This window comes from Globicephala melas, chromosome 15 (assembly GCF_963455315.2).
Source record: "Globicephala melas chromosome 15, mGloMel1.2, whole genome shotgun sequence".
Classification (NCBI taxonomy): Eukaryota; Metazoa; Chordata; class Mammalia; order Artiodactyla; family Delphinidae; genus Globicephala; species Globicephala melas.
Window position 1 is genome coordinate 76,946,307 of NC_083328.1, and position 20,233 is coordinate 76,966,539.

Below are 20,233 nucleotides of genomic sequence, written 5' to 3' on the forward strand. Positions count from 1 at the left end.
ACTTGGGTAACTGGGTATTAACAAGAGTTAAGGTCCCTCTGGAGTGACCTTGAAGTGGTTCCTCTGACACAACTTCCCTTGCTTGGCTCCTGCTCATTTTTCCAGCCTTCTTCTCTTTTGGGGGACTTCCTGATTTCCTGCCAACAAATTAATTTCTGCTAAGTTAACCAGATTTGGTCTGTTACTTGTCGCCAAGAACCCTGATGGGTATATTTATTGAACATTTTCTTGAAATTGACAAATTAAAAAAAAAACAACCTGTTTCAGCTTCATCCTAAGTAATGGTATCCATGGAATCACTTTAGATGTGTTAGTTTTATTTTTCTGAATATACATAAAATAAATACACAATGTTAGAAGTAGACATCTCTATGCTACTTAAAACTGTCCTGTACCCCAGCTGTTCATGAACTACCTTTTGGGAAAGGTTGCGTTAAGATTCTTTTAAGTGCAGTTAATAGAAAGCAGGTCTGAGTAACTTAAGCTGAAATAAGGAATTTATTGGGCTTTCTCATAAAATCAAGGAAGCAGCCATGGGCAGGGCAGCCACAGGGCAGCTTGGGACTTAGTGAAGGCTGTGGCTCTTTTCTCTCAAGTGCTCCCAATAATGTGGTTTAACTCGAAGACATCTCCCGCTGAAACCTGCAAATACAGGGGAGGAAGAGGTTCAGTTGTGGCCAGGAGAGGCAGGCCATGGTGTGTAGACTGCTGCTGGGGGCCCTGGTCCATGTCTAGGGGCAGTTCCCAGCGCAAGGTCATTGACTGGAGCAAGGTAACCGCCTGAAGAGGTGCCTTCCACATTACAGGAGAATTCACACGACCTGGTGGGATAGACTATACGTCAGGCAGGATATGTTCAATGGCAAGTGACAAAAAAAAAAACACCCAAACCCCCCAAAGGAAAAAAGGGGCTTTACTGACTCAGAAGACCGGAATGAGTAGGAACGAAAACCGGCTGAGTCATTGCTGGATCCAGGTCTCAAATGGTTATGTCAGGACTTACTTTCACCTCCCTCGCTCTCCCCGGCCTCCAACCCCGACCCCACGTTGGCTTCATTCTCGGACAGGTTTTCCCTTCCTGGCAGCCCAGAAGTTCGGGGATTATTTGTCCTCTGTAGAGATGCCCATCTCAGTGCCTGGAGCACCTCTCTTGAGTAGTCTGAGCAACATCTCAGGAGAGATTCTCATTGGTCAGGCAAAAATAACGTGTCCCTCTGTGAACCAAACACTGTGGCCCTGGGAGGCTTGGCCCACACTGAGTGGCCAGGCTTTGGCCAAGTATCCACCTTGGGTGGGCTGTGGGTGGGGTCAACTCCCGTCAAACCACACGGGCTGAAATCTGGTAAATATTTAGTAACTGGCTCTGGGGATGGGCAGGGGACATTTCTATGTGCAAATACTCCCACCATGCCTGATTTCAGACTACCTGCACAGTCTCAAATGGCTTAGAAGGTTGCTAAAAATTTAACAGTCAGCTTTCATGAGCTGGTAAGACAAGGGAGAGGTGGCAGAGGCCAAGAGATAGTTTACTAAAAAAAAAAAAAAAAAATCATCATTCTAGCACCAGCACCAGGATGATGGGGAATACGGTGGGCCAGACAAAGCCAACAAAAGCACCCTACAGAGAGTAAAGAAACTTCCATTTATTTTACTAGATATCTATTGAGGTGTATTTCCACAAAAGTGCTAGGAAGTGGGTTCTAGAGGAGAATTCATTGATCCGTCACTAAATATTTATTATCTACCAAGGACAGAGCCTGTCTCAATTTTGGGGCACAGAAATGAACTCATCACCTAGTGTGGGAAGCCAACATGTCACAAGAGGTAAAAGATATGGTAAGTGCTCTAATAGAGGACAGGTGTTAGTGGAGGGAGCAGGCAATCTAAACAGGGAGGGAAGGACTAGGGGACATTCCAGAGAGCAGGACTTATCTGTGCTGCTTCTCGCAGGATGTGTGAGAACTTGTCAGGGGTGGACATGCCAGGCTGAGGGTACAGGGTTTGCAAAGTCATAAGGGTATGAAGTAGCTCTAAGTGGTTTCAGATGACTCACGTGGGAGGGGGAGGCGGATAGTTGGGGGCTAGATCTTGCATGATGTGTTAAGGATGTTGGATTTTATTCTGCTGCCATTGAGAGCAATTAAGGTGTTTCAAACAGGAAGAAGGGTCATGATCCAATTGGCATTTTAGAATGGCTGGGCAGCTGTGTGGAGGACTGATTCTAGAGGAGGGAAATTGAAAGCAAGGAGATCAGTAGGAATTTAGGTGAAAGAAGGTGGGAGGAGCAAGGAGGTGAAGTGGAATCAACTTGGTGGCCCATTGGGTGTGAGGGGGAGGTGGAACCAGGAACTCACCATTTCAGTCTAAGAGTAGCTTTAACCCATTTGGAAAGACAGGCTTATATGTAGGAGAGAAACATAATACCTACATGCTAAGGAAGTAATGCCTTAGAAATAAAGTGTCTTACTGGTTTAATATCATAAGCTAAAATGATTCATGATCAGGAAGAAGAGAGATCCATATTGGTTGGCACAATTCAGAAAAACTCATGGATGAGGTAGAAAGGGATGGGCTCTAACTAGCAGGGATAGCATTAGTCAGAATGGACCAAAAACTGCGGTGCAGGTGACACACCCACACTCCTCATCACTTTTGGGTTCAGGGCTCAAATGATGATGGTGAGATTCCATCTTCCCTCCCCACTGCCCTTTCTCTTTTCCTCTGGGTTGCCTTCATTCTCAGACAGACGTACCCCCTTTATCTGGAGAAAAAGAAAAAAAGTCCCCCTTTTTCTAAAGAAAGGGGATCTGAAATTTCAATTTTTGAGAGATTGCAAGTTTGAAAATATTTTTATTCTTGAGTAACAATTTGGCTGGTTACGGAATTCTTGGTAAGAAATACTTTTGCATTAGCATTTTGAAGAAATGTATTGTCTTCCAGTTTTCAGCATGGCTGTTGTGATGTGTGATGATGCTTTTCTAATCTCTGTCTGTCTGGGAAGTTTTCAGGATTTGAAATTTTATGATGATATAACTTGGTGTGGACTTTTCTCACTTACTGAGCTGGGTAACTAATGGGTTCCAAACTTTCTTGTTATTTCCCCCTTTTCACTCCTAATTTTTAGTATTGTTGTTTTATATTATTTGGATATTGTATCTTTAATTTTCTTCTTAATATTTTCTCTCTATTGTCTACCTCTTTTTCCTTAGTTCTACTTTCTGGGAGAATTCTCACCATCGTCTTCCGAACTATCGTTTGAATTTTTAAATGTTACACTCTTTTAATTTCCAAAAGCTATTTATCGTTGTATGCATTTTATTTATGAATGCTTTAACACTCTGAAGATATTTCAGTATTTCTGACATTTTTTTCTTGCACATTACACAGTCTCTATTTCCTTAGCGTTCCTCCTTTTCCCCATGTCTTCATCTCTGAATTTTATCTTAGAGGTTTTTCTCAAATACATGTGATGCTTGGATGTCCATCTGTATTTTGAAGTGAGGCACTAAAAGCACACTCAACGCTTTACGTCTGGGATGACTGCTGACAGGTGGGCCTCTGAGTGGGAGCAATGGGCTGTGACTTGCCTGTTTCATGGAAATCCCCCAGGATGTCAGTATCTGTAGTTTTCCTTTCTCTTAGGTGAGTTTTTTTCAGAGAGGAAACAGTGAGCCTCTCACTTGGGAGGGAGGTGAGTGCTGACCTGGTAGCCCAGACTGGGAGCTGAGCAGAGACAGGATGGTGAGGGTCTTTGTCAGTATGCCTGCTTGTATCATAAAGGGCTGTCACTCTCAGCCTCCTTTGTGCTCGGTGTTCTTCCCTCCAGAGTCTTTAAACTCATGCCCTTAGTAACTTTCATTTCTGTAGGAGGAAGGTGGGGGAGGAAATCCTTAAGAGTTTTCCTGATTTCACTCCAAGCCTGTACTTCTGCCTTCAGAAGTAACTGGTGCCTCCCAGTCTCAAAGTTCTCCAGGTGCTGGAGCTGAACTGGCTTCACGATGCCTTCCCACCATCCAGTCCTGGGCTAATGGGAAAGTACTGGGACCTAGTCACTTACCACTTGTTCATTCATTTTCCATCTTTAAAAATTTGGCTGACATTTCTCTCCTGTCATTGTCTGTTCTCCCACTCTCTTTGTCCTTGTGGAGTTTATAACTCTTTAATCCCTTTACCATCATTTTAGCATGGTTTTGAGAAGAAGAGAAGATAAACTGGTGAATTCAACCCACCATTTTAAACCCGAGGTCCTTTAATATACTTTCTATTAATTTTTAACATGTCCATCTATCCCCCTCTCTCTTCACTGCTGCTCCAGACAGTCGGACACCTTGATTGAGCTGTCCTTGATGGCTTTGTTCAAGTCTTTTCCTGTTGAGTATTTCACAAGGTCAGCATCCACAGAGCTGAGGTCAGTCCCCAAAATGTGCAATCACAGGAACTTTAGAAGAGCATCTTATTCCTTGTAAATGCTGCCCATCATGTCCTCACCCACCCTCTTTTCTAACTGGAAGGGGGAAATGGGGCATGACGGAAGAGACTGTGATCTTTGTGACAGATCCTACAGTCATACAAAAATGCAAATGGGAGCCACAACATGGCTTTCCATTTTTTGGTTTTATTCTATTTTGAAAGCCTTTTAATTTTCTTTTTCTGATAAAGCCTTTTGAAAAACACTCAATTCTAAAAATACTCCAACAGTGTAGAGAATCAACACAACCTTCCCTAGCTTGTCTCCTTTAATCCTGTGCCTTATCTTTTATACATTTGGTTTGTATCCTTCCATATCTTTAATGCAGACCTTTATGCTTGTACTAGCATATGAGAGTTCATTTATTCATTTAACAAGCAATTATTGAGTCTCTATTTTGTGCCAGGCACTGATACAGCGATGTAAGCAATATGTTGGTGAACAAGACAGGCCAAATCCCTTCCGTTCTGGGGATGTACGTTCTAGTGAATGTGTAAAGCTTTAAATATCCAACACACCTTACATCCACAAATACACACACTCACTGGCCATATTATGCATAGCTTGTTTTTTACTTATCATCTAGTACATCTTTCCATATTAGTACCACAGATCTTCTTTATTATTTTTAATGGTTGTGTGGTGTCTCATTATATGAACCCATCATTTGTCTACTCTCCTAATAATAATCATTTAGATTACTTCCAATATTCTTCTGTTACAAACAATGGATCAAGCATGATTTGTGCAAATATTCCCCTATTGATCAACCTTGAAGTGTTTCCAGTTTTCTATTTAAAAATCTTTAATTTTACAAACAACTTTGCAAAATTGATTTTGTACATTTAACTTTGTACTCCTGTGCAAGAATATCTATAGTGCGTGTTCCTATCAGAAGAACATTGGGGTCAAATGGAACAGCATTATACATTTTGAAAGCTATTGCCAAACTGCCCTAAAAAAGTTTGAATTTATTTAAACTCCCACTAGCTATGAAGGAGTGTGCCTGGTTCTAAAAAAGGTGTTTGTGATATGCATGGTGATGTTTTTCATTTTGCCACATTGCATTTCCCTGGTTAATTTAAATTTGACGGTGGCAGGACTGTATGCTTCCAGACACTGCTTCATTTACACCAGGTGAGACTTCTTAACAGACTCTCTCAAAGCAATGTGGACATTGAAAACTTATCATTTTCCTTCCACTAGATCTTGAACAAACAAGCTAAAGAAACCTGGTCTCAGATTCATCTTTGAAAAAGTCATTTAATGAAAAAAAAATCTAAGAAAACCTCCCAACTATACATCTATATATAATCTTCAATCACTTTTAATCCATAACAAAATGTTATCCTTCAGTTCATATTTAGAAAAGCAAAGCAAATTTTATGTGTAAGGTCATCTCTATCTACTCTCTCAATAAGCAATCTCAAAGATCTCTATGCAGGTTGTGGCATGATTTGGTTGTAAATGAATGTGCATTACTAGACGTGAAAACCAGAGTCATCCAAACGTGGTGACTAGGATGGGCAACGTTAGACATCACAATATGAACAACGGTCACTCACAGCAACTTCAAGTTATCTCCAATCACCTACCTTCCTTTCACAGAAGAGCTTTTCTGTAGGGTTGCTCAAATCAGACCCTTGCTCCTTTAATTTCTTTCTCTCTAAGCGAATGCAAATTGTGCTTGACTTAACCAAGCAGCTCTGCTTTAATTTGCTGGCAAGATGTGATGCGTAACCAAAATGGATTTTTAGGCCCATCAAATGTCTATACTATATGGTTCAAAAGCAGAGTGACCTTTACGACTTGCATTGTGCATTGCATATCTAAAATCAGAGACCAAGATTGGAAATTCTCACACTATTTTCCTTCATTAGAGGAGAAAACAGAATTCAGTTGGACACATGCACTAAAATTAGATTCTTAAATAAACAGCCAAGGTCTTAATAATTCATGCAAAGACACAGGGAAAAAATGAGGAAAATAATTGAGCAATGGCGGGCAAATACCATGTTGTTTTGTACTGCCTCACACTAATCATTGGTACTGTATATCTCTGATATACAGGTTTATTAATGAAACGAAAAGGCATCTACTATGGATAAATAATACATCCTATGGCATTCACATATGCTATGTGTAACAGAGATCAGTGACACCTATCAATTCATTTTAAATCAGGTCATGCGTACTTCGCTCAGTCTGCAGTTTGTCAATCTCTACTTTCTGCTTAATAGACGTCGTGGTTTGCTGTGCTTAAAAAAAAAAGGCACTGTAGTGAGGAACCAGGTGAGATATAAAAATAATTTAAAAAATCAGCAAGACTCACTCTGCCTCCGTAAAGGCAGCCTAAACAGTGATATATTTGTACATTTATCATCACTAACATGGACTCAGCCTAGAGATTTAGTGAAAGAATTCAGCAGTGCCATTAAGAAATGAAGACATTTTGCAAACTTTTTTTTTCAATTCTACAAACCCATTAGGATATTTATGACTCTGGATGAAGAAGAATTAGTATCATTAACATGAAGGGGTTGTCAGGGAGGTTACAGGAAGCCAGGGGTCATGGGACGGGGGGCAGGAAAGAAAGGCATAATCCAAACTGAGAAAGTAGATTAAATAGAGATTTCTAAAAAAACAGAAAATAATTAGTGATATAACATAAATAGACATCATTAGCTGTAGTAATGTCTATGACAAATAAATAACATTTGAAAACAATAAAATTCGTGGTAATGTACTGTGTTGTAATATTGCTGGCAACATGTGGGAAGCCTCTGACAGATGTTAAACAGATGTGACAATTAGCAAACCTTATGGTCATGCCGGTAAGATTATTATGCAACACATTCTCCAGCAAAATTAGATGATTTCCTTCTTTGTGTGGCTTTATCCACGTGGAGAGTGAGCTAATGTTCCATTTAAGCAAAGTCGTTAGCTGATATCTCCTCAGCCACATACATATGCAAGTGTGTGTGTGTGTGTGTGTGTGCGCGCATACATATATATTTTTTGATGTCTTCTGAAAGATTTAGAGTAATTCAGAATTTAAACAAGAACAATATCAATTCAGCTGTGTAGCAGATACTTCAATTATAATCGCTAATGGACAAATTGAGAGATAAAAAGACTTTTCTATCATGTTGAAATTCAATGAACAGTTTTCAATTAGGCTCAGGATATAAAAGGAAAAAAGAAAGCGACTTTTCCTTGATGTTTAACATTGCTGAGAAAGATGAGAGGAACTTTGCTTTTTCATTATACTGAAGAGATGCATATAATGCGGCATATTTAAATTATAAATCAGGTTGCTATCTGCCAACTGAAAGCAATATCAATTAGGACTTAGGTGGATTAAGCTTTAAAATGCCTTATATTTAATGACAAAAGTATGACTGTTAATCTCCACAGCCATCAAAGGGATAATTTAAGGCAGCAAGAAATCAAAGAATGATGCCACAAAAATAGGCCCTTGCAGCTTTTTGGATAGTATTATCGTAATTAATGTACTTCGGATGACTTTTTTGTGGGTTATGGGCTTTCACAAAAGCATTTATTGCAGGCATAAAATATAAAACTCTAAAGAGTGGGTTTGACTAAGGTTGACTGGAGGGTCCTTACCCTTTCTGCTCAGTAATTCCTGTAAAATAATAGTTTCATTTACAGGCGCAATTTATAATGTTGAATTTATGCCAGTTCATCTGATATAAATCATGGTAATAGCATGATCTATTGTATGTCACGTGAGCGAATGCAAATTAAATATTGTTAAATTAAAGAAAAACTGTTAAAATAACATTAGGTTGTAACTAGAGCTGTTGGAATAAAGGAAATGTGGGGTTAAGGATGAAATTTCACTATTGTAGGTCTCAATCTGATACTGGAATGTGTTGCCCAAAACAAATGTACATACGCAAATAAAAAAAATGGGAATGTGGAATTATGGACAAAGTTATAAATCCACTCCAGAGCATCCTTTCATTTTGATTTCTAACCACAACTCTAAAAATTAAATAGCTGTTTTTGTACTGGGTTTTGCTTCCTACAATTCTTTAATGTCTTATTCAGCAACTGGAAATGAAGTTTCTTTTGTAATTACTTGGTGGTTTTTTTTTTCTTTTGAGTCATAGGCTTTTTTTTTTCTTCCAGGAGCACTTTCAACAAAGCTATTGTTTATTTACTTCTCCAGACCCCAGCATCTCTCTGTTAACAGGCCCAGAGAAGAGAGCACAGGGGGTTAGTCGGTTAGGCAGCTGCTGCTGATTCTTTTCATTGCTTCTACAGTGATACGTTGTGAGGCCAAATCAGCAGAGCCGATTACAGCTTCAATTCTTGAATGTGTTTCTGGAAAGCCTGGGTCATTAATAAGCAGAAGTCATTAAAATGCATCTATCAGACAAATTTACTTCCTCCTACAAATAAGAATTCTCTTTATTCCACTTCAGAAGTTGATTACAACTCGTGTTCAAAACGAACCAGAACCATTGTGCTAAGATAAATTTGGCGTGGGAGGGTGGAAGGAAGAGGGAAAGAAAGAGGCGGTGGGAGGGCACAGAGAGGGAGGAGGTGAGAGGCAGGCTAAGATGAAACAGGGAGTACAGGCAATATTATTTCCCTTTTACTTAAAAAAATATACATTACAAACCATATCATCAATGGATCACACTTGGCAAGGAATAAGTTGGGGATTTTGGTGTGTGTGTGTGTTCTGTTTCACGTGTAACCTAGCACATTGTCAGAACTCACTAAATGTTGATGGATGACAGGGTGACATACCCATTATAACATCAATTAATTTGCTGTCAAGAAAAAGTGGGTCCTTCAAATTATCCAGCCATAATTGCCTTGGCTTTGCTAACTTTTCCCCCCTCCATAACAGGTTATGTGAGTAGTTATCAACACATATGCTTCAGAAATATTCAATAAAAGGCTGCATTTTTTTCCCACATGCCATGATAGAAAAAAAAGATATAATGATGTGAATATGTGGTTATCCTGATAGACCAAGGAAGCAGCAATGGGGGCTGTAAAAAGGAACACTGATAGTAGTGCTGCATAAACCGGGTTTGAAGATGAGCTGTAATATTTATTAAGCACTTATTTGCCAGGTATATACTAACCAGGGCCAGGACTAGGGTAAGGAAAGTGAGGCACTCACTGTGGGTACAAAATTTAGGGGGGAGGGCACATCAGAAAATTCAGTTATCAAGATAACTCATATTTTGTGCAATATTTTAAAAAATCAAAATTAACATAAAATCCAAAATGAACAAAATATCAAAAATTTAAATAAAGACAGTGCTGTAAATAAATAAAGACAGTGGAGCCATATTGAAACCTAAGGCAAAAAAGGAAAATTTGCATTTCCCATATGATGCTCATATGTATTTTTTTAATTGTTAGTTTTTTTTCCAGAACATTAAAGAAGTTGGAAAAAAATACTGAAAAACTGACAAGCAGTTGTATTAAAATGCATAACATTAAGTTTAAATATTTTATTTGTACCCCAAACAGAATTGATGATAGTTTCACTTTTCTCCTTGAATGGAAGTAAAACCATCATCAACATTTTTAAAATCTAATTCAGAAAAAAATTAACCACTAAAAATATATAAAAGCATGTTTATGGTAATGTATATTTTTTTGTTTTGACTAAGAATCCAGTATGCATTCACACAGAGTTGTTACTGACCCTACTTTTGCGTAACATTTTGATATTTTGTTCATCATGGATTTTTTCCGATAACTTTGTTTTTTTAAAAAAATGTTGCATCAAAATATGATTGATCTTTTTTTAAAAAAAAAAATAAAGTTAACACTCTTTTGGTTTTGTTTTGGTTTTTTGGCCGCGCCGTGTGGCACGCAGGATCTTAGTTCTCTGACCAGGGATCGAACCTGCGCCCCCAGAAGTCGAAGCATGGAGTCTTAACCACTGGACCTCCAGGGAAGTCCCAAAATATGATTGATCTTGATTACTGAGTTTTTTGGCATCCCCTTAAGTTCTATGCCTGAGGCAAGTGCTTCATCCACCTTTCCTAGTCTCAGACTTAAAGCACTTTATATATTATTCATTTAATCTTTCAATACACCCACAAGGTAGGCCTTATTATTATGCCTACTTGCAGATGAGGAAGCTGAGTGGCAGGGGACCTTTCGGTGCCGCCCGCCCCCCCACCGCCCCATTCCCTAGGCATTCTGTGGCTCTGCCCCAGGGCCTTCTCTGGTCCCCAGTGAATGGTCTTATCTACATGGGTGTAGAAGTACTGCCCTGTCATTACCCCTGAGAGCAGCCCTCCACCACTGCTGGCAGAGGATGAATATCCCCCATCCCCCTTCCTTGCTAGGCGGGGCAGTACTGAGGCTTGTCTCCTGGAGGGCCTGGCAGGATTGTGTCCAGCTGTCCCCAGCAGTAACCTGCTCCTTGATGAGCAGTAACTTTCCATATTGGGCTCCCTCCCTTCCCTGTCTTGCTTCCTACATCCCCACCAGTGCTTCTGGGGAATCACCTCCCAAATAAACTACTTGTCCTCAAAACCTGTCTCAGGGTCTGTTTTGGGGGAACCCAACCTGAGATACTGTTGTACAGAGATATTGGTTAAGTAACTCATTAAGTTTCTATATTTAAGATGATGTGGGAGAGTAGGAATTCACACCAAGGGAGCCAGCCTCTAGAGTCTGTGTTCCTTCCCACACTCTGCCAACAGCTTGGTGAACTCTGGCCTGTGGGCCAAATCTGGCTCACTGCCTTTTTCTGTCTGGCCATGGGCTATGATTATTTTTATCTTTTATAATAGTCAAAAAATAATAATGAAAAATTACATTTTTTGACATGTGAAAATATGAAGTTGAAATGTCACTGTCTATAAATAAAGTTTTATTGGCACACAGCCGTGCTCATTCATTTACATATCACCTGCGTATGCTTTCCAGCTACAGGGGCAGAGTTGAGTAGTTGTGACAGAGACTGAATAGCTTGCAAAGCTAAAAATATTTACAAACCTTTATGCAACAAGTTTGCTCAGCCCTGCTCTATGGCCTTTCTATTCTAGCTTTGTAGCTTATTAGTTGGGTGGCCTTAGGTAAGTTCCTTTACTTCTCTGAGTCTCATCTCAGATTTTGTAAATATAAAATGGGATAAATAATTGCTCCCTTATAGTACTTGTGAAGATTTAACATTTGAGGTAATATTTGCAAAGCTCCTTGCACACAGTTCACTTCCTGTAAACATAATTTCCATTTCTACCAAAGTAAACTTTATGAAAATATTGTTATTTAAGTTGTCCCTTAGCCTATGAAAACCCTATTTAGTAACCAGCAGATTTTTCTGGTGGATTGGCCTGGAATAGTGTTTACATTCTATAGTTAATGGTGGGCCTAATTGCCTGTTAGCTGCAGATTCCTTTAAAGTTGGGCAAGACGTGGGAAAGCAGAGAAAACAAACGCATAAAAACAAAGCAGCATGGAAAATGTCAGGGGTAGTATGTGAGAAACTGGAATCAATATTCAAAATGCATGCATGTCTCAATTTTTCTTTGTTACTGTGTCACTGTTTGGAAAAGTCTAAATTATGCTTGCAAAAACTTAACATGCATACATATGTATGAAAGTATACAATTTAGCAGGGATGAGACAGACACACACAACAGTAGGTTTTGCTTAGAGTAAGAGGCAGAAGCAAGTAGTAAAATTCACTTCCTTACACAAGTGGAGGAGTGGGTCACTGAAGCAGACCCTTCTCAGGGATGTATAAACTGATGATGGGAAATTTAAAGGGTGTGTCTACATTTCTCTTAAATCCATCTCCTTTCCCCATTCCTACAGTCCAGACTGCCTTCCTCTCTCCTGCTTACGGCTTCCCAACCTGGTCTCCTTCCCCCCAGTGGTTTTCAACTGGGGTGATTTTGCTTCCCAGGGGATTTTTTTTTTGTCATAATCACGAGGATGCTACTGATATCTAATGGGTACAGGTCAGGGATGGTGATAAAATCTTACAATGCACAGCCCCCCTCCCCAACAAAGAATTCTCCAGACCAGAATGTCAACAGTACCAAGAATCCCTGCTCTAGTCATTCCCTCCAATGTGTTCTCAATTCAGAAGCCATAGTGATTTTTACTTTCTAAAATGTAAATCTGGGGAGTTCCCTGGTTGTCCAGTGGTTAGGCCTAGGCACTTTCACTGCCATGGCCTGGGTTTAACTAAGATCCCACAAGCTGTGCGATGTAGCCAAAAAAAAAAAAGTAAATCTGATGACCTCATTTCCTTGCTTAAGACCCTTTATTGTGTTCTCATTGCCTGTAGGGTAAGACCTGAATCCTTATTCATGATTACAAAGCTCCCTTGTCTGTTTTTTGCCTACCTTTTCCCTCATCTCTTTCCTCGTCCCATTCTTACTTTATAAACGCACTGTGTCCTTGCTTTCCTACAGACTTTGCATAAACTGTTTCCAAAAGCTGAGTCACTTTTCCACAACCCTCTTCACCTTTTCCCGGCTGACCGCGCTATGCATGAGTGGTGTCAAATATCAGCTTACAGGTTAGCTCCCCTGGATGGCAGCTACCATCTCTCCAACATGATGCTTAATCCTTTTCACTGTAATTGCTTGATCAATTATCTGCATTTCTATTTAGACTTGAGGCTCTCCCAGGGCAGGGATCGTGTCTGTCTTTTTCACTATGACATGTGCGGTGTCTGGCACATAGAAGGCTCTCAGTAAACATTTATTGATGGATGGAGTGCTTACACTAGTTTGTTTATATGAAACAGTCTATTTAGAATGCTGTTAAGACATTTACAAGTATAGATAGTTGTGATAACTCATACTTTGGGGTTGTGATAATACTGATGTGCCATGTAATTCTACCAACTGAAAAATGAAGAAAGGAAGCAGAAATCCAAAAGGGTGGAACCTCAGCAATGTAAATTAATAGGCTGTTCTAGGTCCTTTGGAGAGGATGGAAGAATACTGGTTAATTTAGTAAATTTAAAAAATAAATTAATTTAAAAAATCACTAGATAATGGGCAATGTCACTGTCAAGATCTGTGGAGGGTATAAGATTTCACTTTGCTTTCTAGCTGACAAGTGAGCCTGCCACAGTTTCATGGATGCTGGCGGAAGACATAAGACTTGGGTCAGAGAAAAAAGATTTTGATACTCCATAGCACAGCAGAAGGCATGAGCTTCCTATTTGTATCTGTTCCCCTTGGCTGCAAGTCCCATGTGAGCACTGTGGAGTGGCCTAGGTAGATTTTGCACATGCAGCAGGTTTATACTATAGCTGAGGACCCCCATGTTTAAGAAACTTCCAATATCATTATAAAGGGGCTACTGGCATATCTGCTCAACCTTTGCCTTAGAGGGGGGCGTTACCTTTATTCTCTCGTTCAGGAAACAAATCTGCTTTCTGCTCTGGAGGAAGACACAATTTCTATTTTTCAAGGATATATGCTATACAAACAAACATCCTTGAGAAGACAGTCTGGGACAAAACCTGTCACAAGACATGTAGAAACACCATGGAGAATCACCCCCTCCCCACTGGGAGTCACCATGATGCACTGAACTGTTCATGCTTTTAGAATAAGCTTCAGACTCAACCTTTTTTCTACCCTTTGAAGTTTGAGGTAACATGTCCTTGTATACTCATTTACATGCAAGATAGATGGGATGAAGAGAAAACGTAGAAACATGCCTGGGTTTTTCTGTATTAAGTTATTCTTGTACACGCATAGATAGAGCTTGCTGGCAAACATTCGAAAATGTATTTCTCTGGGAATGGCACCAGCCACCAAACCATCACATCTTGTTGATTCCACCTTCCAAATATTTCTTGAATTCACCTATTTGTCTTCACCTCCATGGCTGCCATCTTGTTTCAGGCTGCTATTTTCTCTCTTGGGGGTTATAGCAATGGCTTCCTAAGTGGTTCTCGCCTTCTGCTCCAGGCACTGCTTAGCTTGAGTCTTGAAGCCCAGTTTCCTTATCTCTGAAATGGACATAGCAACATACCTACCCCATAGAATTTTTGTGAGAATGACATGGAATAAGGTAAGTCAGCCTGACAAGTACTGAGGCTCAACTAATGTTAGCTCTCATGATTTACTACTTCTATATGCACAGGCCCTGAATTCATATTCTCTAATTTTGATTTCTTACAACCAACATGTACTCTGAGGCAAAAATCTTCAAAGTGAAATCACTCCTTATGAATGGAATCAAGTAAGGCCAAAGCATTTTTGGCTGAGCGCCGCTACGCAAGGAGAAGGGGTTTTAAATTGGGAAAAAGGATAAAATAGATCAGTCGATGCTCGCCCTTCAAGGAAATAGAATTTGAACTATTCTCCTACGGCAAAGCTACTCCATCTCACTGGGAATGCACATTTGCTAAGCACATCAGAATTTTAAAAAAAGATTTGAAAGCTCTTCTCTGTTCTGTGATTAATTGAACATGTTTGGGCCAATACAGGAGGAATAAAATTACCACATCACTATATATATGTGAGATAAAATATACGATTAAAAATATTTATTATACTGATGTGGAAAAGAATAATATGTTAAACAGATAAGCACGTAATAATGCATATTTTCCCCATAAAATTTAATTTATCCCTTGGGCTGAGTATAAACTTTCCTCTTGAACAACTTGCTTTCCAACTATAGACTGCTGAGCTAAACTGCTTAGTTTTACAGCAAATTGATCACTACTGTAATATTTCAGGAGCAAAATGATCCTCACCAGTCAGTTTGATTTCAAAGGCCAAAATTTATAGTATTGTTCCTGATTTAGTGATAAGATTTTTTAACATATGGAGCATTTTATCACCTTCTATCAGGACATGGAGTTGAACTTACAAATGAAAAAAAAAAGCCAACAAAAGAGGGACCATAAATAATATACTACAGAATGACAGAAGAGTTTAATATTCTCTTCGGACTGGTGGGAAATTACTCAGATTTCTGTCCTTGTAAACATATGTCCTGGTCTCTACGGAAGATGTGTTATACGATCTTTATGCTCCTGAAAAAGTAGTCAAAGACAAAGCTGTAACTCCAAACCACAAGGACTTTGCTAATGCATAAAGGAAACTTTATTATATGTATGCTCCCCTGTGTCCCAACTCGACTTTATTCAAGGCAGATAAAATGTAGTCATTGGACACTTCTGATACGTTGAAAATAGGTGCAGACATTTAATGATGGGAAAGTTCATGACTCAGTAAAGATTACTCCCTAGCTGGTAGCTTAGGACAGAAAACTATAAAATCAAATTATGATAATCACTGGAGCCAGGAGAAAAAAGTAGGCCCACCGAGCTCTATTTCCTGAATTTTCGACTTCATTGTACAATGAAGCACAAGGAACAGATTTTTGATAATCTCGGTAGATTTGCAAAGTAAAACTATTTTGTGATTCCTACAGTGATTTTTTGGGAGATGACAAGTTTGTAAGGGAAGCGACTGGGGTAAGATGAAACATGCAATAATAGAGAATAAAAACAATCTGCTTGCACCACAATCTACTCACATGTATCTGGAATTTACCTTTTGAAGTGTTGGTTTGACATTAAACCAGTAAAAACAGATGTGGTTGTCTTGGTTTTTAACCACCAAAACCTAAAACTCATTTTTTCCCAAACAACATTTCCATCACATAGCGGTGTCTACCTGTCCTGACATAGGAGTTAAACCATTGATCTGGGGCTTAAATAGGATTTTGAGCTTCAATTGTCTATTTTATCCCATGTAACTTATGTGTTGAGTCAGCAAGGCCAAATACACTTCTAGCAGACATCAAATCTAGATAGCTGGGGTCTGCAAGTTCTTTATTTTTTAACCTTCACTCAGATCCGTGTTTTAGGGAGAGGGTCGACATTTTTCTACCTGTGACATTAAGAATATCTATGCCTTGGAAAGTGCCCTTGGCTGAAAAATCTCGCTGATGATTTTATATGGACTATCAGCCCCCACTCTGTCAAATTACACAGCTGCTAGCATTAATAGGAGGCCTTCTTTTTGATATGCTTGTTAAATTTATAGAGTTCTTACTATGTGCTTGGTTTTTTTGTTTGCTAAACATTCTTTTTTTCTTTTAACCATTCTGTATCATTAAGATATTGCTGCAAAAGCTCAGCGACATACACATAAGCATTTGTTACTCTTGCTTGAGGGCGGCCAGCTAAGTGGCCTTTGTCTGGATTGCTCGCATATGTGGGTGTCAGCTGGGGCCACTGGGTGACGGATGACTTGTCTCTGCTCCACATCTTGCATCCTCTGGCAGGCTGGCCTGGGCACGTTCTCATGATAGTGGCAGAAGGCCAAGCAGGATACACAAGACTCTTGAGGCCTAGACTCAAACTGCCACACCATCATTTCCGTCGCATTCTATCGGCCAAAGCAAGTCACAAGGTCAACCCAGGTATAAGGGAGTCTTCCTCTTTATTGAGAAACACTGTAAAGTGATCTGGCAAAGGGTGTACACACAGGGATGAAAAAGAATTGGGGCGTGTAATGGAATCCTCCATATAGCTCATTAAACCTGACCATCACACTATGCGGTAGGTACTGTTATTATTCCCATTTTGCAACAGAGGAAATTAATGCATAGGGTGCTTAATTAATGCTGTAAACAACAAGAAAATCTCCAGTCAGAAATTGAGAGAGTCTGGGCTCTTGCTGCTGTACTAGACTGGTTGTAACCAACACAAAACCTGTAGCTCATCGACTTGGGCTTTGGAAATCTCACACCACCATGGTGGAGTGAGGATCAATTTTAGTTTGCAAAGTGAAATGCACAATGGAACTGTAGTCTCTAGATTTCAACCTACTTGTTGACTGGGAGCTCCCACTCTGCGGACTAAGTTCTTCCTGGAGATTCCCTTCTGTCAGGGACATGTGTCCTTGTTTGTGGTTGCTGAGCATCTGAATTCCCTCCTCAAGTCTGAGGAGCCCTCATGTGCACAAAGCTGAGCTCACCTCCCACTTCTGATGATGGAAAGATGCTTTCCCAGTCTCCTTGGAAGTTCCAGATTCTGTTGAGAACAGGAAAAGCAGAGATTGCACAGGATCCATTCTGGCAGTAGGCTGTAGCAATAGCAATGGTCACGTCCAGGCAGAGGTAGAAGTTGTTCTGACATCAGTGTCCAATGTCCAGCACTGTTTAAACTACAGGGTCTGTGCCCAATGCTGGCCATAGGGGGCATCACCATGGGACCAGCCTCACAGCTCAGTTTTAGGCATTGTTATGACTGCAAGTCTCCAGAGCTTCTCGTTCTTCAGAGCTTCTGGGAGATTCTGTGAGCTACAGAGAATACTTTAAAACTTTTTTTTTTCCGCTGAAATTAATCAGAATGAGCTTTTGTTGCTTGCAGCCGTGAGTCCTGATCCTTCCTGATTTGTGCCACAGTTTGGGGACCTTGCACTGTGTCCAGGCATCAGAGATGAGTCCCTTGATCTACTGGCTTTAAACCACATAGGCATGTCCACTGCCCAATTTGCCTGACAAACCCAGCAGCTTCCTGCTAACACTCTGCCATGTTTGGGATGAAGGGACTTTGGGGGAGATGCTTATGGCCCCATCTGCCTAGACTTGCTGTGTGATCACTCGCATTTTGGGACTTGCTGCCTCTTTAGTGGGCTACAAGAAGTGAGGTACAGGCCTCCCACCTTTCTGAGCCCATGGACCACCTTCCTTCTCTCTTTTGCTTAAATTCATCTTCTCCAGCCTGGAAGGATTCTCCTTCTATTCTGGGGAAACCCCTTTTCCTACATATTTTGTCCAATATGCTTTGGGTTTGTTTGCAAACCTCCTCTCTCTGTCCTTTAAAAGTCACGTTTGTTAATTGCAGGATTTGGGGAAAAGAGAGCCAAAAAACCTTGAGAACATCTTGAGTTCTGACCCGAACTATTGAATGCAGATCTGAAAACCTGATTAAAAGTGAGGAAGAGGGCTTCCCTGGTGGCGCAGTGGTTGAGAGTCTGCCTGCCGATGCAGGGGACACGGATTCGTGCCCTGGTCTGGGAAGACCCCACATGCCGCGAAGCGGCTGGGCCCGTGAGCCATGGCCGTTGAGCCTGTGCGTCTGGAGCCTGTGCTCCGCAACGGGAGAGGCCACAACAGTGAGAGGCCCGCGTACCGCAAAAAAAAAAAAAAAAGTGAGGAAGAGAGGGGTTCAATGCTGGGAGAAAACGCTCCTTTTCCAAAGGGTAGCATCTTAACAGGATGAGTGTTGGGACCTCTGGCAGAATAGATTTCCAAATGCCTGGCATAGTTTTGGTCTACTATGTTTTTTTTAAAAATTCATGTTCATGACTAATTCGAAATTTTCTTTTTTTTTTCTTTTTTTGAAGATGTTGGGGGTAGGAGTTTATTAATTAATTAATTTTTGGCTGTGCTGGGTCTTCGTTTCTGTGCGAGGGCTTTTTCCAGTTGCGGGAAGTGGGGGCCACTTTTCATCGCGGTGCGTGGGCCTCTCACTGCTGTGGCCTCTCCCGTTGCGGAGCACAGGCTCCGGACGCGCAGGCTCAGCGGCCATGGCTCACGGGTCTAGTTGCTCCGCGGCATGTGGGATCCTCCCAGACCAGGGCTTGAACCCGTGCCCCCTGCATTAGCAGGCAGATTCTCAACCACTACGCCACAAGCGAAGTCCTGGTCTACTATTTTGATCTCATGTCCTGACATTTATTCCTCCTCCTTGTAAGGCCAACTGGCCCGAGGCAGGGGAACGCAATCAGACTCACAGGTTGCATCAGACCGAAACTTTCCGGACCACCCAGTTCCAGAAACTGACCTGGAGACTTTCCGGACCACCCAGTTCCAGGAACTGACCTGGGGACCTTCCACCCGGCCCAGCCTTCCCGCCTTTCGAGGGGCGGGACTAACGGTCCCCCAGGATACCCGAAAAGACCACCAAATAAGGAATACCCTGCGCCCTCCCGGATTCACCACACCCCTTTCCCTTCTTCCCCTATAAATTCTGCCCAAACCCTCGCCCAGACGCGACTTCTCTGGCCCCTTTCTCTCGGACCAGTGAACCTCGCCCAGGAGCATACCCAAATAAAGCTTGTTTAAGCTCTCCTCCGTTTCTTGGTGCCGTTCCTTACACTCCTGTTCCACAGAACCTATGTTCCCGTTGAACCAAACTGTCACCGGCAAAGCCCAGGAACAATTCCCAGGAAGTAAAAATAGAATCTGGGTAATAAAATAAAGCCTAACCTTTTTCTCCTGTGTGCTTCATCTGGTTTCACTGGCTCACAGGCTGCTACGTGCAGAGGCCTCGCACCCGGCGCTTCAGACCAGAGTTCCTGATGCAAAACATCTGCGCCGGCACCTCAGCTGGGGCGCCGTGTACACAAGCGCTGCACTCGACACTCAATCCAAGATGGCAGCGGCACACCGTGCGCAGAGACACTGCATCCGGCACTGTGATCTGGAGCCGTGAGCAGCAGAGCCACTGCTAGCCCCGCGAGAATTCCGCCTTCTCCCTTCCCCGCTGCTAGCCCCGCGAGAATTCCGCCTTCTCCCCTCCCCGCTGCTAGCCCCGCGACAATTCCGCCTTCTCCCCTCCCTGCTGCCTGTGGGGTAGCGTGCGCTCCCGAGCTTTTTGCATCAAACAATGAAGCTTTCCTTTGCTTCTGAACTGAGCTCCGTCTCATTTTGTTGTCCTGAGTGACACTGGGCAGGAGGCCTCTTGCTGGGGCCTGACTCCAGAGGGTCATAACAAAACCAGGTAACGTCTCCAATATCTCCTTGCTTCCACAT